The sequence below is a fragment of the Podarcis erhardii genome, assembly GCF_964252035.2.
Source record: "Podarcis erhardii genome assembly, chromosome: 5".
NCBI lineage: Eukaryota > Metazoa > Chordata > Lepidosauria > Squamata > Lacertidae > Podarcis > Podarcis erhardii.
In genome coordinates this window covers 89,633,525-89,659,230 of record NC_138509.1, presented here as the reverse complement: position 1 = coordinate 89,659,230, position 25,706 = coordinate 89,633,525, and the positions used below count along the sequence as shown (strand labels likewise).

General features: G+C 47.1%; 1 protein-coding gene and 1 long non-coding RNA gene across 4 annotated transcripts in view; one reads left to right on the top strand and one right to left on the bottom strand.

The window, feature by feature from the left end:
* Nucleotides 1–25,706, top strand: part of TBL1XR1 (TBL1X/Y related 1) — a 182,489-nt gene that overhangs the window by 45,322 nt on the left and 111,461 nt on the right. The gene's annotated exons all lie outside the window — the stretch shown is intronic.
* Nucleotides 24,545–25,706, bottom strand: part of LOC309342458 — a 97,946-nt gene continuing 96,784 nt past the window's right edge. Inside the window, exon 2 of the long non-coding RNA XR_014156836.1 lies at nucleotides 24,545–24,598. This is a non-coding gene — a long non-coding RNA (uncharacterized lncRNA). The remainder of the gene's footprint in view (nucleotides 24,599–25,706) is intronic.

Below are 25,706 nucleotides of genomic sequence, written 5' to 3'. Positions count from 1 at the left end.
TGACCCTTTTTCTTATTAGGGTTTTCTGTGCAGCATGGCGGCTTCGGTATTTTGCTCAGTGCAAAAACCTGCGCTGAAAAAAAACCCTCCACATTAATTATAGCTCTTGATTGCCTGTTGCTAGTTAGCTTTGCTTATTTCCCCCTCTGATCCATTGTTCTTGTAACCGTGTTCAAAACTCTGATATATAATTGCCAAATGGCACCTTAAACCTGGCACCATTTTTAAAAATGGTAGTGGTGGTGCAGAGGAACATTTTCCCATGCGAAGGTTACTGCATGCACCCCACAGGGGGATCCAGTTGCTTCTGGAGTGGTGAGCTGAAGTTTTCTGCATCTCTCTGTGAACAGTTGAAAACACAGGGATGTCAGAGACGTGGTTAAATGCACCTCCTGGCCTGCCCCGCATGCTGCAGAGGGAGCGGTTGCAAGTACATTGCGATTTCAAGATGCCAAGGCATCTCGAGAGACAGTGGAGTGTGCCTCTGGGGGCAAAGTCAAACCTCATTGTTTTCTGCTGCGGTAGCAGCACTGAAATGACCTCTCTGTGGCACAAGACTGGGCAGTGTATGTGGAGGTCCTGGGCCACCTAGATGACAAGACTCCTCACCTCGCCCTTGCTGATGTGGACCGAAGGAAAGGAGAGCAATATGTTTGGCAGCTCGACTGCAGGAGTTGTGTGTCGAGGTCCCCAAGCCACCCCCAAATAAATCGCAACTCACACAGAATTTTTGTTTAAGGTTTTTGGCATAATTTTGGCCACAACTTTATTAAAATACAAAAATGTGGGTGGTTGCTTAGGCACTGGTTCCGACTATCTGTCCCCCCCGCCTGGGGACAGAACTGACTTCTGGATTCCAGCGAAAGCCAGTAAGGGAAAACAATATTGGGGAGAAAATGGAGCTGGGCACCATACCCTCACCTCTCCCCACATGCCCCCAGGGGCTTGCGCGGCCCAAGCCCCACGCCAGAGATTCGGACGAAAGCATGGCGAGCCCCTGGATTCCTTTAACGGAATTCCCTTGCAGCAGCAGCATTTGGAGGGGGAGGCCCAGCCAATCCTTACCCCTCCACCAACCAATTCTTAACCAATGCCCAACTGCAGCTTACAAGTTGTGAGATTTGCTATGCAGTAGGCAAAAACCAAATGGCACCAGCTAATTAGCCAAATGGACAAAATTCCTACCAGGCCCCTGCCCCAAAAAACAGACGACCCCATGACAGGCATAGCAAGGTTGATAGCAAGAGCCCTAAATTAGGGAGGGTGGGCGGGCGATTCGATGCACGCAGCGAAAGAGAACGCTCAGTGCTGCGTTCCTTGCATATAAAACCTTTGGTCCATCCCACAAATTGGCAACATCAAAATTTCCCCCGTAACCAAACAATCCCACCCAGCAACAGAGGGGTGGCCTGTCAGACCCCACTGCAACACGTGCTCTCCGTGAAGGAGAACACACTTTGCCAGAAGGAGGCATAGGACTGTCTTAGGAACTCCACACCAGTTTTGTGAAGGGTTTTCTCTTTAGCCTTTCCTTCTCCCAAAGAGAGCCTGTAAGGCAGTGGAGGTTTGGGATGAGAGTTTTCCTTTTCTTGGATGGGATTACCTTCCCAGGTTACCAAGCCCTCAAGGAAAATTTATCCTAAATGCTCAGTAGCCCTCCTCATAATGACCTTGGAAGATGAATAATATATTGTTTTCTTTTTTGCTGTCCCCATATTCCAAAAACGGGAAGAAGGGTTAAAGGGGCTGGGACCAAGACACCTGCCTTTTTGCTTTTTTAGCTGCGTTGAGATCTGAACTCGGGGCTCGTCACAGCGTGTACTCCCTCTGAGGCTGCACGCTAGAGCCGCTCTTATTGGGCCCTGCGTTTCCCCAGAAGCTGAGGGCACCCCACTTTCCTGTAGGTGCACAATTGTGCACGGTCCTTGAATTCTTTTAAACACAACCCCAGCCATTTGGAAAGCAAAGCATTGTTTGGGTTCTCATTGTTTGGACTGAAAACTTCCAGTCCCTCTGTGGCATACGCGATATTGGAGAGTACAAAGATCTGCGGTTACATAACACTCTTCGGTTAATGCATCTCTTCTCGTCCTTTCCCAGAAGCCTTCTGCTCTTTTGTAGCTGCTGCTCCAGTTCATTTGTGAGCAAGGGTGATTTGTTTTTCCTTGACACAAGGAGGAAGGGAGGGGAGCAGTCTGTAGCCTAATGTACAGCAGCTAGAAATTTCTCTTCCCCACCTGCATAACTCTTTTTTTACTTTATACAGTGGTACCTCGGGTTAAGAATTTAATTCGTTCTGGAGGTCCGTTCTTAACCTGAAACCGTTGTTAACCTGAGTTACCACTTTAGCTAATGGGGCCTCTGGCCTCCACGCGATTTCTGTTCTCATCCTGAAGCAAAGTTCTTAACCCGAGGTACTATTTCTGAGTTAGCGGAGTCTGTAACCTGAAGCGTCTGTAACCTGAAGCATCTGTAACCCGAGGTACCACCGTATTACTCTTTCGTTGAATTTCAGAAATTTTAAACAAATTAACTTCAATTTAAACACATATTTCCCTTAATGTTTGTGAGCTCCCTTACCTCCATGATGTTTTTATTTCCTTTTCCTACTGCATTATATAGCATACGTTCAACGAATATATATTTCCTCCCTTACAGTTAATACCGTTTCCCTTCTGCTGCTCATCCACCTGCAGAACTCTTGCATTTTACTTGCACAGAGTATATTCCCCCCCCACCCCCAATTTTGCTCTGAGTTTTAATAGCATAGGAAGTGTGCTGCCGGAACGGACCAGAGTTGGAGGGGTGTGTGTGTAATGATCCCATCCAGAGCAGGCAGTTGAGTGGCTTACGTAAACGTGGTACCCACCCACCCACCGTCCCTGTCCCCCCCATTTGTGCATGGTTTTTCCTCACCCCCAATCAAATGGGTGGCAAAGAAGGAGGAAAGGAAAATGGCTGTTGTGTTGCTCATGCAATGCTTTTGGTCAGGTCATCGCTCAGCAGTTGGAAGACCAGCGCCTTAAATTCCACAACTTGGATATAATCCGTTTAAATTGACCTAGAGGCCTTATGCCAAAGACTCAGCTGCTGGTTTCAAATCAATATGTAAACACCAGCCTCCTGGCCATGTGTGCTCCTCTTGTCTGCCCAAATCTCTGTTTTCTCTAGATTCTGAGAGTTTTCATCTGTCTTGCTCTGGAAGGTCTTTTATTTCAGCCATCCTTTCCCCAAGTCAACTCGGTCCCCCACCCGACTTTCCTTCGATCCCGGTCCTGCTGCTCTCTTGGATTGGATCAGCTCAGCCAATGGCCATCAGAGATCCACCTGCCCATGTAGCATAACAGAGCTCAGTTAGATGGTACCGGGAATGTCTTTGCCTCCACTGGACCCATTGCGGCATCACGTTTTGTTGGGAAGATGGGAAGAGGGGGAGTGAGCTTGAAATCTTTCTCGGTAGGGTCCCAGTGCCTCTGTAGATTGGATTTCACATTTGCGTTAGGTTTTGCCAGCAAGAAAGCTGAGCTCCATGTGGCTCTCAACAGCAAGGCATCAACATTTATTATATCTGCCACTGTTCAAACTATGGCATTTTCCACATCAGTTCACAACATTCAAACCTGTTATAAAATATAAACAGCACAATCACAATAATAGTAAACATCAAAAACATTTCAAATCAATATATATCGCAGCCAGCCATACCATTATTAAATCTAAAAGCAGAAGCGGCTGCCTTTTAGTTCATTTAGTTTAGTTTTGTTTTGTTAAAAGTATAGTGGTGTCTTGGTTTGCATACATCTTGGTTTGCATACGTTTTGGAGTACAAACACGTCAAACCCGGAAGTGCGTGTCTCGGTTTGCAACCTTTTTTGGATTAACCCCCCCCCCCTTTTTGGGATTACGATCAATTTTTTTTTGAGGCCCCATTGGTGAAAGCTCGCCTTGGGTTACAACCTGTTTTGGTTTACAAATGGACCTCCGGAACGGATTATGGTTGTAAACCAAGGTACCACTGTAATCATGAACTGTCCTAAGCATTACCAAGGAAGGGGCTGATAGTATATCTTGGGAGGAAGCGTCATAGCTGGGGGGAGAGATCTTTCTAGGGTTGCCATATTTTGAAGAGCAAAAAAGAGGGACACCTTTGGTGACTTAAAGAGGACATGCCCTGGAAAAAGACATATGGCAACCCTACTTGGGTGTCTTGATGGCTGGAAGAGTCACAAGCCCATCACCTTGCTGGTCCTAAACTGGAATCACGGAATTGCGGAGTTAGATGGGGCCACGAGGGTCATCTAGTCCAACCCGCTGCAATGCAGGAATCTTTTGCCCAATGTGGGACTCAGAACCCATGACCCTGAGATGAAGAGTTTCATGCTCCACTATTCCACCCAAAGCAGTTTGGGTTTGGCCAATGCCTGGATGGGGGATTGCCTGGGAACCACACATGTACTCTGCTTTGGGTCCCATGGCAGAAGAAAGGCAGTATAAAATTGCAAGAAAAACCAACAGAATAAAAACACCCGCCTGGCCAACATACCTGTAGGGCCTCCGCAACGGATTTGGGATCTCTGGTGGAATTTTATAGGGGCCTAGGTAGTCCTTTTAAGTAATGTGGCCCCAAGTAAGTACCATGTTAGTCAATACAGTGGTGCCCCGCAAGACGAATGCCTCGCAAGACGGAAAACTCGCTAGACGAAAGAGTTTTCCGTTTTGGAGGTGCTTCGCAAAACAAATTTCCTATGGGCTTGCTTCGCAAGACGAAAATGTCTTGCGAGTTCCTGCGGGTTTCCCCCCCCTTTCCCCCCCTTTTTCTAAGGCGCTAAGCCGCTTATCCGCTTATCCGCTAATCCGCTAATCCGCTAAAAGCCGCTAAACCGCTAATAGCACTAATCCGCTAAGCCGTCAATGGGCTTGCTTCGCAAGATGAAAAAACCACTAGACGAAGAGACTCGCGGAACGGATTCTTTTCGTCTTGCGAGGCACCACTGTATACACATGCCAAGAGAACAGTAGTCCTTTTGGTGGCTACCAATTTAGATGGCTTCGAAAGAAGATTAGACAAATGGCTAGTAGCCATGACGGGTCCGCTACAATCAAAGGCGGTACGTTTCTGAATGCCAATTTCTGGCAACCACAGGAGGGAGATGCAGTTTCCTACAGGCACCTGCTTGGCCATTCCTGAGAACAGGATTCTGGATCGTATGGGTCCTTAGACTGATCCATCAGGGCAGCTCATAACATTCTTTTACTAACACTGTAATGCCATAGTAGGCAGCTCAACAAGCAGTTGAATAAATGCAAATGCAATTGGGTAATTACAATAATAAAGGCCCATAGAAATAATTTTAGAAAGGACATTGCAAAAAGTCAACGCAGTACATATCAAGAAACACAGGACCTAAATTCAGGGTTTTGCTCTCTAGGGTAGAAGCTAGTGGCTTCTGGGAGGCAGCAACCCGGAAGTCATGAATGAGAGCGATGATAAGTGCTCACAGCCACCTTGTCGATGGCTGCTGTTTACAGTTTGCAGCTTGAGTCAGCAGGAAAGGCTCTGATCTGCCAGTCTCATCAGAACTGCTCACCAGCAGCAAGTGCTTGATAGAGGACATATTCTCCTCGCCCCTCCCACCTCATTTTTGGTGACACTGCAAACTCGACATCCTTCAGTCCTCCTGCTCTGTCCTCTCTCAGACTCTGCTTCTTTATCTGTGCATTGTAGCATCTTGTTTTTGGAGCTTTAATCTGCATTTGTTTGGAGCGGGCGGTTTCTGCTGAATCGTGCTTTCCGTTACCTGGCGCGAGGCCTGTCTTTGAGAAAAGGGTTTTTCTCCTGGGTGCTCTTAATGAGTTGTTTTACAATGCTCCCCACTTCCTCCCCACTGCAACCTGATGGCGTGGCATTCTTGCAGTCCGCCTAGCAAGCATGCGTGTTGCGATGCGGACATTATCATTGTTTGGCAGATTCCTTCAGCATTTTTAGGAAATTCCCAGGCTTTGAGGAAGTGGACCTGACAGCTTCTTGACTGGGCAGAAGTGGCAATTTAATGCCAGCTCCAGTGGAGTGTTTCAGCCATGTTTTGCTGCAGGGACTGACACAGCAACCTGGCGATGCGCTAACACCCAGAGTTTCTGCTTGGTCTGAAATAATATCATTGGCCCTACGTTGAAGCAGCTGTCTGGAAATACAGTGGACACTCAGGTTGCGAAGGTGATCAGTGCGGGATGTACGTTCGCAACCCGCAGTGGACGCAACCCGCAGCAGCACGTCTGCGCACACACGAGTTGTGATTCGGCGCGTCTGTGCATGCGCAAAGGGCGATTTAGTGTTTCTGTGCATCCGCTGAAACCCGAAAGTAACCCGTTCCGGTACTTCCGGGTTTCGGCGGTCTGCACCCCGAGAAAATGCAACCTGAAGGTAACCCAAGGTATGACTGTACTGAAAAGGTGGCTGCTTTCTGCCTTCCAAAGGCAGCTAGTTATGCCCGTGATCGGGCTGATACGGACTTCAAACCACTTTTGCACGCTGTATTGTGCAGCCCTAGCGCATAATTCAGAGCCACAAATTCTTGGCCTATATCAGGAGTCAGCAACCTTTTTCAGCTGCAGGCCAGTCCACTTTCCCTCCGGCCATGTGGTGGGCCGGACTATATTTTGGAAAAAAAACATGAACAAAGTCCTATGCCCCACAAATAACCCAGAGGTGCATTTTAAATAAAAGGACACATTTTACTCATGTAAAAACACGCTGATTCCCGGACCATCCATGGGCCGGATTGAGAAGGCGAATGGGCCGCATCTGGCCCATGGACTTTAGGTTGCCTACCTCTGGCCTATATATAGTGTGTGATTAAGGAGGAAGGTAACTGAAATTTTGCAACCTGTTTAAATTACACAATTATAGGCAAGCCCCCCCTTTACGTACATTTGATATGTGTGTGACTGCACATATGCGCCTCGCGCTGAACCTGGACCAGAAACGTCACCAGAGGGGGAGGAAGTATTTGCAGTGGTCTTTTCCCATGGTATTTCGAAGATAAATGTGATTTCACTGACGTATGCTGTGCCTCTGAATGTAACTCCTGCGTAAATAGGGAGTTGCCTGTAATGCGGTATTTTACGCCTAATCCCCTCTTGCGTTTCTTTAAAAGCATTTTCCATAATTCTGCGTCTGCTGGGTTGAGGACACTGAACCTCAGTGGTAAACCACTTGCTTTGCAAACCCCAGCACAACCCTGGCGCTGGGTAAGACCCCACTTGGAATCCCCATAGAGCCATTGCCAGGTGGTGTAAACAGTTCGGAGCCCGATGGCCCATTGGAACAACGTGGTGTGTGTGTGTGTGTGTGTATAGAGAGAGAGGTTTTTGCACATGTTTTCCAAACATAACATCCCATCTTATACAATATAACAAACCTTTGGCTATCACACCCTAGGACTTTCGCCAACCTCCACTAATGGTTTTCTAACTTTCTTTCTGATTTTGCATTTTATTTTAATAGTTATTGCTATTAAATCCTAAATCCTAAATAAACTCCTTCTTAGTCCTTTTTCGCAATAATTCATACAGTTCTCCTTACAAAACTTCTTGCAACCCTACAAGCGATGTCAATTGATTACAGTTGTCTTTCAAATATATCATAAATTTCTTCCAATCTTTCAGGAAAGTCTGGTCATGCTGGTTCCAAATTTTCCCAGTTAATTTCACCAACTCGGCATAGTCGGAACAGCATGGTCTAAGTCCACTTCATAGGCTTATAAGTATATCTTTGAGGCTTTACCCTCTGCAAATCTCCAGCACTGCACCATACGTCTGAAATTTAACTGGGCATTACATTGTGTCGTATACTTTTATATCCTGCCTTTCTGCTGTTTCTTGCCAACCAAGGCAGAGGATGTTTCCTTGCACATTTTGCAAAAAAATAAATAAAAATAAATTTAAAAAATGGTTAGAGCTGAATAAGGTTTATAATGAAAGGAAGTTGAGATTTCTGGAGCAGAGCTTTTTTTCTGTGCTCCTGTGGCATCGAGGCATGCACACACCTCATGTCTTCCTTGCAGTCTTCCCATGGCATCTGACTGTGGGAAACTGAACGTTGGATGAGATGTGGTCTGATCCTGCAGGTCTCCCGGCTTAGCAGAAGAGTCCTGTTGGTTCCCAAGGATTCAGAGACGTATTGCTTCTGAGCACGTAGCCACCAGGACTACAGTGGTACCTTGGTTCTCAAATGTCTTGTTACTTAAACAGCTTGGAACCCAACACTGCAAACCCCGGAAGTAAGTGTTCCGGTTTGGGAACTTTTTTTGGAAGCCGAATGTGCTCCGTTTTGAGTGTTAACGTTTCTGTTTTGAGTGCCACGCTTCCATTTTGAGTGTTACGCTGAGGTCTGTCTGTTTTTGCTATTCATTTTGCGTTTTTCTTTTTGAGGCTCTTTTTAAAAAGATTATAAATTTTATAGATAGATAGATAGATAGATAGATAGATAGATAGATAGATAGATAGATAGCTGAACTGGGTTCCACACAGTCACCAAATCATTCTCTCATATATATATATATGAGAATGATTTGGTGACTGTGTGGAACCCAGTTCAGCTACTGATCGATTGATTGCGTGACTGCAGTACGTTGTTTATTGCTTTCATTTTATGGATCAGTGGTCTTGTTATATAGTAAAATTCATGTTAAATTGCTGTTTTAGGGGTTGTTTTTAAAAGCCTGGAATGGATTAATCCATTTTGCATTACTTTCTATGGGAAAGTGCACCTTGGTTTTGAAACGCTTTGGTTTTGGAATAGACTTCCGGACCAGTTTAAGTTTGAGAGCCATGGTACCACTGTAGTAGCCATTAATGGCTCTATTCTACCACTCTGTTTATGTGTGAAGCTCCACTGCTCCATCAGCAGTGATGTTTTTAAATTTTTGGCCTTAAGAACTTTGGTTCAATGCTCAAAACACTGCACCAAGTATAGAAATTTCTGTTTTGGTAGCTGATTGACTCTGAGTTCTAAATAACTTGATTATTAGTGTGTTAGCAGTCATTCTCAGCTTAAGAGGAAGTGGAAAATCGACAAATTTTAGTTCAAAATAAATGGAGAACTTTTGTTGAAAAGTGAAACGTGAAATGTGGTCAAAGTTTAAAGTCAGATGTCCAGAACGAGAGAGAGACTGTGTCTCTGTTTAAATACTAAAAATGCCTTTAAATAAAGAGGACATTTAACTTCAGTTGCTGGGAACATATGCTTTAATTGACTTTAACCCATATTAAATAATGTACATTTTTGGTTAATTTAAGGGTTGGGGCCCAATTTTAATCAGTGATTGAGATTTGAAAGCATGCTTGTTTGTTTTTTTGAGGTTATTCTGGTTTTACTGGAAAAAGAGTGGAAAAAGAAAATAAATGAGTACTGTTAGTAAAATGTTTAGAAAGCAGAATTCCGAGTCTTGATAGAATGCGATTATAAAGAATTGTAGATGTCAGTGTTGCTAGAAGGCAGATTTTACCTGCTATCCTATGGGAAACAGTAGCAAAATTAATTCATGGAAATAGAAGTTTGGAGACCATTCCACCCCCCCCACCCTCTTTTTAAGAGAAGTTTTACCTTCCAAATTACAGCCATAGAAGACAAGGCTTCAGGGATTCAGGGTTCTGTGGTGTAAATCCCAAAATGATTTTTTGGCTCCGTTGATCAGAGAAAACAACGCTTGGTGGTAAAGTTCACTGGTTCTCAGTCCTTGGTAAGGCGACCTTTGCTCCAGCCCATGGCTAATGAAGACTTTGGAGCGACTTCCCAGATTCTTGTGAGCTTTTACATGTGTGCAGATATATAGCTGGTTTCCTTGCTTGGAAGCAGGGTGGATTTGATTTAAATCAAATTGATTTAAATCACGATTTAAATCACTAGTCAGTAAGACTTGATTTAAATCAATTTTTTTTTTACAGAAAGACTCATTCTTGTTGGTGTAATCTTAATATTTACAACCAGATGGAGGTTTCATTTTTGGAACAATAAATTTTCAGAGTAGTCAAAAATTACTGATTTGGTTTTACTATTAGAAATACATTGGCAGATAATTATGAAATTATTGCGAGGTATAATAAGTCAACTGTTTATATTTTGACAACTTTTCTGCTGTACTTCATTGGAAGGCGAAAAAGAATCACTTCCTTAATAACAATTTAAACAATTTATTTAACTAAATAACCTTATAGCATATGTATCCATGTTTGTTAACTGGATCCCGGCTATGTCCGGGAGATTACAGGCGCATGGCAGACCTCTTTAAATGCACTTTTGCCATGTTTGGGTTTATGCAGGAGAGAGTCAGTGCGGGAAGCGACTGCTTTTAACCTTTTAAGTCTTGGCCAGTTCCAACCATGGCCCCTGGCTTTAAAAAGCCGTCGGTGAGTAAGTCTGGGCTGCATCAATAGGATCATCTAGATCAAGGGAAGTAATAGTGCCACTGTATTCTGCTCTGGTCAGACCTCACCTGGAGTACTGTGTCCAGTTCTGGGCACCACAGTTCAAGAAGGACACGGACAAACTGGAACATGTCCAGAGGAGGGCAGCCAAAATGGTCAAAGGCCTGGAAACGATGCCTTATGAAGAACGGCTAAGGGAGCTGGGCATGTTTAGCCTGGAGAAGAGGAGGTTAAGGGGTGATATGATAGCCATGTTCAAATATATAAAAGGATGTCACATAGAGGAGGGAGAAAGGTTGTTTTCTGCTGCTTCAGAGAAGCGGACACGGAGCAATGGTTCCAAACTACAAGAAAAAAGATTCCACCTAAACATTAGGAAGAACTTCCTGACAGTAAGAGCTGTTCGACAGTGGAATTTGCTGCCAAGGAGTGTGGTGGAGTCTCCTTCTTTGGAGGTCTTTAAGCAGAGGCTTGACAACCATATGTCAGGAGTGCTCTGATGGTGTTTCCTGCTTGGCAGGGGGTTGGACTTGATGGCCCTTGTGGTCTCTTCCAACTCTATGATTCTATGATTCTAAGTGTTTTAGGTGAGGGGAAGGCCATACATTACCACAAGATTCGCAATCTAAAGAGGTGGTTTGTTCTTGTGTGTGAAGGCCCCAAATCTGAGTGCAGGTTGACGCTGTTTTGTCAGCGTCAGCTGTACTTAGGAAATAATTGCCTTCGTATATGCAAAAGTTTCAGGCTTGCAGATAAATTGTGTTCTGTGCAGGTTATTTTGCATGGGGAAACGGCAGAAAGCGGTAATTGAAATCTGAATCCATCAATCTTGTTTTTTATTATTTTTATTTTTTGCATAGCTGGGTTACAGCTTCTGATGTGTGCGGAAGCAGTAGTAGAAGTTGCTTAGGGATTTGCGAGCAGAGACAAAGGAATGGCTGCTTAGATTGTCAAAAGCCGAAGATATTTAGGGGGGCTTTTCGGTTCAGTCAGCCGAGTTTAGTGTTTACAAGCAGATGCTTATAACTGAACTCTGGTAGCTCCTTTCGTAAAGGTAAAAGCTCTTCAGCACTATCGTGTCTTGGGCAGCAGTTACGTTCTGGGATGGTGCTTATATACAAAAGCATATATACCTGAACTGACCCCTTGAACCATCTTCTGCAAAACCATCCTCATCTTTCAAGTCACGAGGCTGACTTGAGTTCCCGCGACGACTTTTGAGGACTCCCAGAGCCTTCCAGAGCCCTATAACTAAGGTAGCTGGCTTAGTTAGAAACTCTTTCCGCACAGGGAAAACCTGGCTTGAAATGAGCTTTTAAGCTCCCTGCTTTGCGGGCAGTCAATTTGCGGGATTTCAGTCGGCCAGCTTTCAACCGTGCAAGGTTGGAATTCCACGTTAAGGTGGGATTGTACTGTACTTGTGTCAATGCTGTGCTTTAGAGTAGAGAAGTTGCAGGTGCAAGAAGAGTTAATGACTCATTAAACCCTCCTGATTCTCAGTGCTAAATTGATCCCTGTAGAAAATTCAAACAACTGTTGTCCTAAAGTACGGATGACTCGCCTGAGGCTCCTCCAGATGAGTAGAACACCCCATCAAGCCAAACATGGTTATTGGCCCAGAGTGAATGGAGCTCAGAGTCTTAAAAGCATCTAGATCAGCGGTTCTCAACCTGTGGGTCTAGCAAGGCCAGAGCTTTGCTAGCAAGGCCAGAGCTCAGGGATGATGGGAGTTGTAGTCCAACAACATCTGGGGACCCACAGGTTGAGAACCGCTGATCTGGAAGGTCCAATAAGCCATTTTTGTGATAAGGCTTAGTTATATAGATATGTGTCCAACGTAAATAGTGTGGTGAGTGGAAGCACCGTGTAGTCGTCAAAGTGGGCTAACCGCTGCTTCTCTGCCTAATCTGCCTCACAGGGTTGTTGTGGGGATCAAATGAGGAGCCGGGGAGATGCATGCCACCATAAAGCTCCTTGGGAGAAGCGTTGAGCTAATAAATGCAGAAAATAAATAAGGACACGTCTCCTTTGTTGACTAATAAACATTTTCAGCTGCTGTTTTGGTCCTAAAAAGCCAACAATTAAAAATGCAATAAAACCAGGAGCAGGATAAAACGGGCAAAGCAATAGAACAGCGGGGGAGGGCAGAACTGCAAACAGAAGCGAAAGCTTGGAAAGCCAGAGAAAAAAGTCTTGCCAGGCAGCTGCCCTGTAGCCAACTGAACCTCTTGTGGAAGGGAGTTTTGCAACCTGCGTGCCACATTAGAAAAAGTCCCCGTCCTCTCTTTTGACAATTTGTGCCTCTTGAGGGTGATGAGACGCATTGCAAAGCAGTATTGAGGAATCGGGTTGTTCAGCTGGCCCCATATTTAATACGCAACGCACTGCATTTTATAATTTGTGACTTGGGAATTGCAACTGGGAGCTGGTGCGGTTGAGCACAGATTGGAGTCAAAAAGCAGCAAAAAGTGAGCTCCAAACCCTATTGTACACTTTGCATCTGTTGAGGTTTCTGAACGCTCTTAGAAGACAGCTCCATTTACAGTAGGGGTGGGGGACCTGCGCTCCTCCAACTTTGATGGACCACATCTCCCATCATCCTAGCCATAAGCCCTGCTGGTTGCGGCTCTTGGAATTTGGAGTCGGCATCACCAAAAGCTAAATGCGCCTGCAGAATTCTTTACCCCATACTATCAAGTGCTCAGCATCAAAAAAACTAAGATCATGGCCACTGGGCCTATCACCTCCTGGCAAATAGAAGGGGAAGAAATGGAGGCAGTGAGAGATATTACTTTCTTGGGCTCCATGATCACTGCAGATGGTGACAGCAGTCATGAAATTAAAAGACACCTGCTTCTTGGGAGAAAAGCAACGACAAACCTAGACAGCATCTTAAAAAGCAGAGACATCACCTTGCCAACAAAGGTCCGTATAGTTAAAACTATGGTTTTCCCAGTAGTGATGTATGGAAGTGAGAGCTGGACCATAGAGAAGGCTGATTGCCGAAGAATTGGTGCTTTTGAATTATGGTGCTGGAGGAGACTCTTGAGAGTCCCATGGACTGCAAGAAGATCAAACCATTCTTAAGGAAATCAGCCCTGTGTGCTCACTGGAAGGACAGATCCTGAAGCTGAGGCTCCAATACTTTGGCCACCTCATGAGAAGAGAAGACTCCCTGGAAAAGACCCTGATGTTGGGAAAGATGGAGGGCACAAGGAGAAGGGGACGACAGAGGACGAGATGGTTGGACAGTGTTCTCGAAGCTACCAGCATGAGTTTGACCAAACTGCGGGAGGCAGTGGAAGACAGAAGTGCCTAGCGTGCTCTGGTCCATGGGGTCACGAAGAGTCGGACACGACTAAACGACTAAACAGCAACAGCAACATCAAGTGCTTAAAGTTTGTGCTCACAACCTGACTGCATACGATGGCCTCCTCCCTTTAGCGAGGAGTCGGCGCAGCCAGAAGCTGCCACACGGGAGACAGTTGTGGAAGTTCCACCTTCTGCAAGGAGTTGAGCCCAGGCAGGTCAGTGGGCTGCTATGTCCCTGAGAGAGAGCCCCAGATCTTTTCACTGAGTGGTGGTGTCATTGCCGCTGCTTTTCAGGTGAAGCCACTTGGATCCTGTTTGTGGGTTCCTCATAGGCTTCTGGTTGGCCGCTGCGATGGCAGGATGCTGGGGTAGGAGGGCATCTGATCCAGTCCTGCAGGGCTCTTGTTATGCTCAGCTATTTTCTTACCCTAGTTTTGTACTTGTGCATGTAAGACTTGACAGTGATGCCTTAAAGCAGCGGTTCCCAGTTAGCTAAGTCCTGCAGACCCCTTGTTTTTTCCGAAGCCAAAGCATAGACCCCCCTACATTTGAAAACTGGGATAACTCCATGGCAATAATAATAATAATAATACCACCTTTATCTTTATTGTCAATGTTCAACCTGTGTACAATGAAATTAACCGAGCCTCCCTCCCCACAAACACTCAATCTCATTGCACTCTGTGTGCTTGTCGCACAACACACCAACCCTGAAAGTCAGTTGCACTATATTATTTTCCATTCAGCAGCCTAACAGCTCATGGATAGATACTGTTTTTCATCCTCTTGGTACGACTAATTATGCTTCTGTATCTCCTGCCCGAAGGTAGAAGATTAAAGAGGTGCTGGCCAGGGTATGAATTGTCCCTGAGAATTTTTCTCGCTCTCCTAAGGCAATGATCCCTTGCGATGTCATCTAGCGGGCTCAGGGGACAGCCCATGATATTATGTGCTGTGTTCACCACCCTCTGTAAAGACTTTCTGTCAAGCCAATGTACCACACTGTGATACAATATGAGAGGACACTTTCTATTGTGGACAGGTAGAAGGAAGTCATCAACTGTTGTTTAACATAGTTCTTTTGCAAGACCCTGAGAAAATGGAGTCTCTGTTGGGCCTTCCTAACCACCTGAGTTATATTGTTTTTCCAAGTGAGGTCTTCACTAAGGTAAACTCCCAAGAATTTAAAGAAAAAGACTCTCTCCACACAACCCCCCCCCCGATATACAACGGGGCTAGTTCCCCTCTCTTCCTCCGAAAGTCCAACACCATCTCCTTTGTCTTGCTAATATTTAGGTGCAAGTTATTCTCTAAGCACCATGTAGATACTTTTTGAACCTCCCCCCTGTACGCTGATTCATCAGTTTTCTGTGGTGCCACAGACCCCTTGAGTGGGTTATGCGGAGGCCCCCCCATCAAGTAAAGCAATAGAAATACTTAACTAAATGGCCAATCACATCGGTTCTGCCCCCCTAACAAAAGTCCTGCCCCCCCAAAAAAAATCTTAACCACACAGGCGGACGCCCTGTGGTCCTCAGACCACCAATTGTCAACCACTGCATTAAAGCAAGCCTTTCTCAGTTTCCTCGTACAGGTAGCTAAACAACAACAACAACAACAAAATTAATTTGTTTTGGAAGCAAGGTGTTGATGAGATACCATGTTAGCACAGCTTTCTCCAATCTGGTTCTGTTAAGATGCTTTGGACTACAAGCCCCACCAGTCCTAGCCAGTATGGCCAGTGGTTAGGGATGACGGGAGCCATGTACACAATAACATCTGGAGAGTGAGGAGGGCTTTGCCATGGGCAGGATTAATGCAGTTGACTTTCTGTAGTTTTGATTTGCCTTATTGATTTGCCTTAGAAATGTCGGGTGCTCAGTAACCATGTACAAAGCACACTTTTTATTATTATTTCTCTTGCAGTGTGATACAGTAGTCAGTGCTTTTAATGTTGGAATCTTTGCGCGTAATACAGTGGTACCTCGGGATGAGAACGGGATCCGTTCCGGAGCCCCGTTTGCATCCTGAATCAAACCTAACCTGTGTCTGCACGTGCGCAGGTCACGTTTCGGGGCTTCTGCGCATGCGCGGGACGTCATTTTAATGGGCTGCGCATGCGCATGTGGCGAAACCCGGAATTAATGTGCTCCGTTACTTCCTGGTCACCTCAGAGCGCAACCCGAAAATGCTTAACCCGAAGCATATTCATCCCGAGGTATGACTGTACAGCACACTTCCGAAATGATAGACACAGGATTCAGTAGCAATCTATGCTTCAGGAAGTTTGAATTTATGGACGCATTCACTGCTGGGAGGGTTTTACTGTGTTTATTTGTTGGAGGTACCCGTGAGTGTGTACTTGGAAGCCTGCGGAACAGCAGACACAAAGAATTCGGTGCTGCTAGTGGTTGTGTCCATTGGGGTTGGAGAGGACCTATGAATCTGGTGTGGTGTAGTGGTTAAGAGCGGTAGTCTCCTAATCTGGTGAACCGGGTTCGCGTCTCCGCTCCTCCACATGCAGCTGCTGGGTGACCTTGGGCCAGTCACACTTCTCTGAAGTCTCTCAGCCCCACTCACCTCACAGAGTGTTTGTTGTGAGGGAGGAAGGGAAAGGAGAATGTGAGCCGCTTTGAGACTCCTTAAGGTAGTGATAAAGCGGGATATCAAATACAAACTCTTCTTCTTCTTATATAGTCTGAAAATTAGCAATTTGTGCAGCCATGGCTGTACAGTCATACCTCGGGTTACAGGCACTTCAGGTTGCGGGTTTTTTGGCTTACAGACCTGCCGAAACTTGGAAGTGCCGGTACGGGTTACTTCTGGGTTTCAGCGGTCGCGCATGCGCAGAAGCGCCAAATCACAACATGCGCAGGCGCGGCACTGCAGGTTGTGAATGCTGCGGGTTGCGAACGTGCCTCCTGCGCGGACCACGTTTGCAACCTGAGCGTCCACTGTATCAGTTTATATACTACGACATTATACAGGTGCCCAGTTCCATGTTGTGGGTGGAGGATGCTTTTTTAAAAAATGAAAACATGAAATGCCAATTGCCTTGTTTACACGTTGCATTTTCCCCCGTGGGGAGTTCTCGTCCTGCAGCAAGAATCTCCAAGGATTTTCTTAGCTCTGCTAGTGTTGCACAGATGTTAACTTTCCTTGGCTTGGGCTGGGGAAGCAGGATTCCTAGAATTCAGCCCTCCTCCTTCCTCCCCCTTCCCAGCTGGATTCAACAACGTGGGCCTCGCTCGCCCTTTCTGCAAGCGGGTGATTGCCCAAGTATTCACTACAAAGGCTACTTGGGTGCAGGATGTTCCCTCTGACGCAAGGATTTCTATTTATTTTTTGTTAGATGCCGCATAGAGCTAAGGAAAGCAAAGTTCAGGAACAGTATCAAATGTCTACTGAACTTCCGCCTAAGTTGTCCTTCTGCAAAATTAGAAAAGTTCACTTCCAGATAGCTTTTCTGTCTTATTCTCTCCACCCACCTTAAAGAACACCTGTAACGTTACAAAGATGTGGGCGGAAAATACATAGGGTATAGTTAAAAAAAGCAAAGCAAAGAAGAATGGATCGCGTTATGGACGTGTCTTGCAGTGCAATCCTATTCAGGTCTACTCAGAAGTAGCATTTGGTTCCATGAGACTTTCTCTCAGGTAGTGGGTACAGAATAGAGCCCCTTGTCTTATGGCGGATCTGGGTTCTTGGGCCTCAGTTTTTGATGGTCTGTGACGCACAAGGCAACAAAAGGTGCGAAACCCCCAGAGAAACTTACAATAATAAAAGTTCACGATGCAAATCAGCTTTAAAATGTATTGTTAGGTCCATTTAGTGGAACTGTAGTCAGCTGGCTGGGGTTGCAACGCTGGTTAGTGATTGTGATAATTATTCAAAGCACTGATGATATATGTACTGTATATGAGAGTCTTTTGACAAGCTTTTTTATTTGTTTTTTTAAAAAAAACATTCTTCACAAAGCACTAGGCATCTGTGCTTGGATGTGTACCATATTTTAATTTCTTTGTGACAGAAAATAGCAAAATTTAACTCCAGTCACGAATGCGCCTCTACATAGATGTTAGTAGTGCAGGAATTGTTGCAGAAAGTAGGACATGATTGTATTCATGCACAATATCTGGGGAGAAGGGTGGGTTTCAAATTTGTTGTTATTGTTATTATTACCGTTATTGCTATTATTAAATCTGTATCCCAGTTATTCTGCGGAACGGAACCTTCCATGGGCTGCAACTGGTGTCGTGTTAGGTTAGTGGACAGAGAACGGCCTCATTTAAAGCAGGATCATGACATGGCACTTTAAAACAGTCATGGCTTTCCCCGAAGATGCCTGGAAACTGTAGTTTGTAAGGGTGCAGAGAGTTTTTAGGAACCCCCCCCCAACAGCCAAGTGGTTTAGCTTAGCGCAGACATCGCTAACTTTTTCAGCTCGGGGCCGGTCCACTGTCCCTCAGACCTTGTGGGGGGCCGGACTATATTTTGAAAAATAATAATGAACAGATTCCTATGCCTCACAAATAACCCAGAGATGCGTTTTAAATAAAAGCACACATTCTACTCAGGTACAAACACCAGGCAGGACCCACAAATAACCCAGAGATGCACTTTAAATAGAAGGACACATTCTACTGATGTAAAAACACGCTGTCAGGGAACTGCCATCGGAGAGACAGGTGGTGGACAGGCTACAGGAGAATAGGAGAGAATCTGCAGTAGAAGAGGGAACCAGCAGGGGGAGTGCAGGAGTCACAGCGGAGGGGAGGCTCTGGGATGCTTCCAGTGAGAGTAGTGGAGAGGTAACGGGACCCCCGTTGGGAACGCCCACCCTTCGCCGGAAACTGTCACGCAGAGAGTCTCGAAAGCGCATGTCTGTCAAAGAGCTTTTATGTTGGCGTAAATTCCGTAGACGCCCACTGTCAGATTCTACCAGCGACTGACGGAGTCATGCTTTGGGGGCTCCGTTAGTGCATCGGTTTGGATGACCAGCCAAACCCCAGAGGGATCAAGCTTTTACGCACAAGCAGCTCACTATCCCATCACAGCAATCTGACAGTCTTTGAAAGCAGCTTGTGCAAGCAGAAGGCATCATGAGCGAACCATCCGGAACCGGAGGAGCAGGAGCGGGAGCTGGCGCAGATCCAAGCCTGGAACAAAGGTACAGGGCGTTGGAGGTCCAGCTGGCACTGCAAACGGCGAGGCTCGAGGAGAGGAGGGCTCAAGATGCAGATAAGGGGAAGACCACCCCACTTGCCAGACGGGTGCCTGGACTGGTGCAGAAATTTGGGGGGGATCCCCGGAACTATCAAGCCTTTAGGACAGAGATGCAATATGCTCTCAATCTACTGTTTGATGACTTCCCCGACGAGAACTCTAGAGTGGCGTACGTGATTGGCCATCTAGAGGGAGGGGCGAGGGACTGGGTTCGGCCCCTGATGGCAGCCAATAATGAAATCTTAAAGGACACAATGAAGTTTTTCCGCGCCATGGACTTGATGTTTTCCAGCGAGATCGAGCAGGGAGTGGTGCGCAGGCAGTTAATGGCGTGTAAACAGGGGAGCCGATCTGTACGTGAGTACTGGACTGAGTTCACCATGCTGATTCATAGACTTGGGTGGGACCTTGCTAGTGAACCTATTCAAATGCTGTTTGAAGAAGGTCTCTCTCCGGCAGTGAAAGATGAACTTTCCCGGGCGCCTAGGGCGGAGTCTATGGATCAGCTGACTAAATCAGCGCTGTCCATTGGGGCACGCCAGGAAGCTAGAGCTATGGAAAAGCGGGAAGGAAAGGGGGAACGTTGGAAGGACTTCCGCATTCCAGAGATTCCGGAGCAGCCTTTCCCGCCAGCAGAGCCGATGGAACTTGGAACAGCGCGCGCGCGCGCAGTTTCAAACACCAGTGAAGGGCGGAAGAAGGAGGGAAAGAGCGGCAAGAGATGCTATCTCTGCCAACAGCCAGGTCACTTTGCCAGAGTCTGTCCGCAAAGGAAGGAATGGCAAGGGATGGCGGGAACTGTTGGGGGGAAGGAGGAAGAAGAAATCACGGAGCCAGTAAAAGCCAACGCCTGGTTGCCAACATCAGGGCACAGCAGCCAGGCCAGGGAGTAATGAATGTGCCCACGCCGGAACCTCCAAGACCAGCGCTTGTGATAGAGGTGTTGCTGGAACTGGCAAACGGACACCCACTGAAGATAAAGGCGCTATTGGATTCAGGTAGCTCATGTAATTTCATGAGCAAAGAGTTTGCAGCTGCACACCAAATACAGACTATCCCATTGAGTAAGCCTTTGCAGGTTACCACGATTGATGGGAGGGAGCTGTTGGGAGGAGAAGTGAGCCAACAGACTGTACCAATGATAATGAGGGTGGCACGACACACCGAACTGATAGCGTTTAACGTAGCCACCTTGGGAGGAGCTCCTATTATCTTGGGTATGAGCTGGCTGGCGCTACACGATCCGCTAGTAGGCTGGCATCAGAGAGTGGTTTCCTTTGGATCAGCACATTGCCTAGAACACTGCAAGGAGGGAGAGGCTCAGGCAGGCGCCAGGGGCACTCTAGCAGGGATGGAAGTGATGGACAAAGGGAGGGTGCCACCACAATACGCTGACTTGCTTGACGTATTCAGCGAAAAAGAAGCAGATAAACTGCCCCCGCACAGACCCTTTGATTGTCAAATTACCTTACTCCCAGGAGCACAATTGCCAGTGGGCAAGCTGTATGCAATGTCAGACAGTGAGATGCAGGAGTTAAGGGAGTTCATTGACAAGAATCTCAAGCGAGGTTTCATCAGAGAGTCACGAGCGGTGGGGGGCAGCCCAGTGTTCTTTGTGGACAAAAAAAACACGGGCAAGCCCAGGCTTGTATGTGATTTCAGGGCCCTAAATGCAGTGTCAGAACCAGTGACTTTCCCTATGCCCAGAATTGATGACATTCTAACACGGGTGAGAAAAGGGAAAATTTTTACCAAGCTGGACCTTAGGGGGGCATATAACTTGATACGTGTGAGAAAGGGGGATGAGTGGAAGACCACTATGTTCACCCCCTTGGGGGCCTTTGAGTACACCGTTATGCCTTTCGGATTACAAGGGGGCTCCGCCTGTTTTCAATCATTCATGAATCACGTCCTGGGGCCACTGCTCTACAAGAACTGCGTAGCGTTCTTAGATGACGTTCTGGTGTACTCAGACAATGAGGAGCAGCATGTGCGAGATGTAAGAGAGGTACTGAGCAAGCTGCGAGAAAACCGGCTGTGGGTGAAACTGGAGAAGTGTCAGTTTCATACCAAGGAGGTGGAATTCCTGGGGTACCGGTTGTCTGACAAGGGATTGGCCATGGATCCCAGCAAGGTTCAAGCGGTACTGGAATGGAAAACACCAAAGACCAAGAAGGACGTGCAAAGGTTCCTGGGCTTCGGAAACTTCTATAGGAAGTTCATCAAAAACTTTGCCCATTTAACAGCGCCCATCACGGATTGTCTTAGTAGCAAAAAGAAATTTGTTTGGACGGGAGAAGCGCAACAAGCGTTCGAACGCTTAAAGCAGGCGTTTGCGTCGGAAGAGCAACTCTTGCACGTGGATCTACAACAACCAATGAGAGTGGAGACTGACGCGTCAGACCGAGCGGTGGGGGCCGTTCTTCTCCAGCCGGGAAAAGATACGTCTGAATGGAGACCGTGTGCATTCTTCTCGCGGAAGTTGAACAAATCAGAGAGGAACTACACAGTGTACGACCGAGAACTGCTCGCCATTCATGAAGCATTCCGGAAATGGCGGCACTTGCTGATTGGGGCGCAGCACAAGGTTCAAGTCCGAACTGACCACAAAAATCTGGAATACTGGAGAACAGCCCGAGTGCTGAACCAGAGACAAGTGAGATGGGCCCAGGAGTTCTCCAAATTCCACTTTGAGATTCGTTACGTGCCCGGCTCCGAGAACGTGAGGGCGGACGCTCTTTCCAGGAAACCTGAGTACTTAGAGGGGGAGGGAGCGCCTGAGGCAAGGCATGTAATCCCTGAAGACCGCTGGGTGTGTGGGGCGGCATTGGTGGGGCAGAGGGAACTGATAGAGGGTACGGAGAACGATGAATACGCCCAAGAGAAACTCAGAGAGCTCCGGAGGACAGAGGAGAACACAGGGGGGTTCGAAGAAAAGAACGGGGCGTTGTATTACAAAGGGGCACTGTACATACCCGACGGGGAACTGAGGGGCAGAGTACTCAAGCAGTTGCATGACAGCCCCACAGCGGGACATTTTGGACAGCACAAAACCATGTGGTTGGTTACCAGGGAGTTTTGGTGGCCCAAGGTGAGGGAGGACGTACGGGAATATGTCAGGGGTTGCGACAGGTGCCAGCGAGCGAAAGGAGAGAGGGTGGCGCCAGCGGGGCTATTACAACCCTTACCCACGCCCGAAAGGCCCTGGGAGGCAGTATCCATAGATTTTATGACGGACCTGCCAAAATCCAAAGGCAAAACAGCTGTCATGGTGGTGGTAGATCAATTAACCAAGATGTGTCATTTTATAGCTTGTTCACATGCAGTCACAGCGGAGGAAACCGCCAAGTTGTTTGTAGAACATATTTTTAAGTTGCATGGCGCCCCCTTGAGGGTTTTGAGCGACAGAGGGAAACAATTTACTTCCAGGTTCTGGAGGAAACTTATGAGCTTACTGCACGTAGAACTCAATTTCTCAACTGCCCGGCACCCAGAAACCAATGGGCAAGCGGAAAGGGCAAATGGGGTTTTACAACAATACCTGAGGTGTTATGTAAAAGACAGAGAAAATGATTGGGTGGATAAGTTACCTCTAGCAGAATTTGCCTACAACAACGCGGAGAACGTGTCCACAGGGATGAGTCCCTTCCTGGCAAATTATGGGTGTCACCCCCGGGCATTCCCAGGAGAGGGAGGGGAGAGGTGGAGCGTGCCGGCGGCGGAATATTTTTTTGAAGAGATGGAGGCGATCCACCGTCAGCTTCAACTTAACTTAGAGAAAGCCAAGGAAGAATATAAGAAGCAAGCAGACAGAAATAGGAGGGAAGGTGAAACTATAAGGGTGGGGGACCGGGTGTGGTTGTCCACCCAAGGGCTACCGTTCAAGGGCGGGAGTAAGAAATTGAGGCCCAAAAGATTGGGACCCTTTGAGGTCATACAGCAGGTCAACCCAGTGGCATTCAAACTCAGGCTGCCCAGTCACATGAAATTACACCCAGTATTTCACAGGTCATTACTGTCGCCGTACCGAGAGGGACGCGAGTGGGGGGAGCGTGAGAGAGAGGCCACCCAAACGCCCGTGATAGAAGAGAGAGAGCGCGACATGAACGTGGCAGGAATCATTGATTCCAGGTGGAAGGGGAATCAGGTGGAATATCTGGTAGAATGGGAGGGGGAAGCAGAGTCGGAAAACACTTGGGTACCAGCAGAGGTAGTCAATGACGAGGTTTTAATAGAAACATTTCATCAGCGTTTCCCAAGAAAACCGCAACCCGTGGCTCGATTTAGACGGGAACACTTTGGGACCACCGATGAGGAAGGAGAGTTTGAAGGGTTCCCAGAGTCAGGGGTGGGTGAAGAAGCCGACTCCGACGAAGAAGAGGAAGACGGGGAGAGAGACGGTACGCCGTGGCTGGAAGTGTTAGAATCCTCGGACGACGAGGAGAGTTCCTTCAGGGGCTTTCCGCCCTCACCGCCAGTGGGAGAGGAGGCGGGAGGGGGTGAAGGGGGCCCTGGGGGGGAGGTGGATGTCAGGGAACTGCCATCGGAGAGACAGGTGGTGGACAGGCTACAGGAGAATAGGAGAGAATCTGCAGTAGAAGAGGGAACCAGCAGGGGGAGTGCAGGAGTCACAGCGGAGGGGAGGCTCTGGGATGCTTCCAGTGAGAGTAGTGGAGAGGTAACGGGACCCCCGTTGGGAACGCCCACCCTTCGCCGGAAACTGTCACGCAGAGAGTCTCGAAAGCGCATGTCTGTCAAAGAGCTTTTATGTTGGCGTAAATTCCGTAGACGCCCACTGTCAGATTCTACCAGCGACTGACGGAGTCATGCTTTGGGGGCTCCGTTAGTGCATCGGTTTGGATGACCAGCCAAACCCCAGAGGGATCAAGCTTTTAAGCACAAGCAGCTCACTATCCCATCACACACGCTCATTCCCGGACCGTCCGTTTGCCGGATTTAGAAGGCGATGGGGCCGGATCCGGCCCCTGGGCCTTAGTTTTCCTACCCATGGCTTAGTGTTAAGTGAGAACTGGGCTAACCTGTTAGCTAGAAGTCAGGGATAACATGGAGAATCTTATGGACTCTGTCAATAGCAAAACTTGGTTCCATCTCGTGGCTTTTCTGAAGAAAGCTTAACCGCAAACTCAAAATTGGACACGCTAAGCCCAGCCATGGTTTTAGTGCAGCAGCAGCAAAATGACTGGGGGGGGGGGGGGGAGACGGACGGACCCAAAATATATTTGCTTGTTTGTTTAATGTATTTATATCATGCCTTCCTCCCAAGTTGGCATTCAAGGCGGATTACAGTATTTCGAAAACGTCGTTTTAAAATACCAAGTAACAGAAACAAAATACCGTATTTTTCGCCCTATAGGACACACTTTCCCCCCTCCAAAAATGAAGGGGAAATGTGTGTGCGTCCTATGGGGTGAATGCAGGCTTTCGCTGAAGCCTGGAGAGCGAGAGGGGTCGGTGCGCACCGACCCCTCTCGCTCTCCAGGCTTCAGGAGAGCCCCAGCGCCAGCCCCACAAGCTCCGGGGACAGCAGGGAGGCGCAGCGCGTCTTCCCGCTGTCCCCGGACCTGGTCTGCAGGCGGGCGGCGGTGAGAAGAGCGCTTCTCCCCGCTGCCGGCCCCTCAAGTGCCTGGGGGGAAAAAAATAATCCCCCCCTTTATTTCCCCCCAAAAAGCTTGGTGCGTCCTATGGGCCGGTGCGTCCTATGGGGCGAAAAATACAGTAGTTACAATACAATAAAAACACATTCAGAGCCAGCATTTTTAAATACTGATTGACCTGATAGCAGGCCGCTGTCAACATCATCTGCACCCATTGTTTATTTTGTGTTTATGTTTTAGTACCATCAGCAAACTGAGCAACCTTCCTATTTTTCCTAGGCCCCCACACACCCTGCCTGGGTTGACTTAGTGTGGCAACTGTGTGTCTCTCCCTGCTTCTGGATCCAGGAACTGCAATCCTTTCCCCTCTCACTTTTCTCTGTTTCTTTTCAATTTATTTCTCAATAGTGTATTTTGTTTGTTTGTTTGTTTACATCGAAGAGAACAGTATATAGTGCTAAAAAAAAATTGTACTTTTCCCCTAAGGGGATTGTAAGCATACGAGTAAATTGCTGTACCAGATAACTTTATTTTTGTCTGGGCACTGTGTGTGTGTCGCATAAGTCCATATCCTTGCTCAGGTTGTGTATTTTCCCGTTTTGCTTTTCTAGAACACTTTGGAACGTGACGATCCCAAGGTTGGCTGTGTTATTAATTGCAGGTTAAGTGAGTTTAGAAAAATAGAATGTCCCTCATGGTAGCATCTGGTACACCTTCTACCAATTAGCAGGAGGAACATCCATCACACAGCAAAAAAAAATCAAAAACAAAACAAAAAAGGTTGTGTAATGCTGTTTCCGATGAGCTGCTCTATGGAAACCAGAATAGAAAGCAAGCAAGGTGAGAATGTGAGGGGGATCAGGCTGTCAGGTTACCATGGCGACGATATATGGGATGGAGCATCCGTCACCCAAGCGATGGAACTGCCAATTCCTTTTTCATAGGTGTGAGCCTTTGGAGATGAATATTTACCATATGTGGGCCAATATTTGCTAAACATCCTGTAGAATCTGAGTGGCAGGGTTGTAATTATATTATTGAGCACACATACAAGCATCTGATAGGGTTACCCCCGCCCCCACTCAGGCGCACATCTCAGTGAAAGTGCATTTAAGCTGTGCTCCGTTT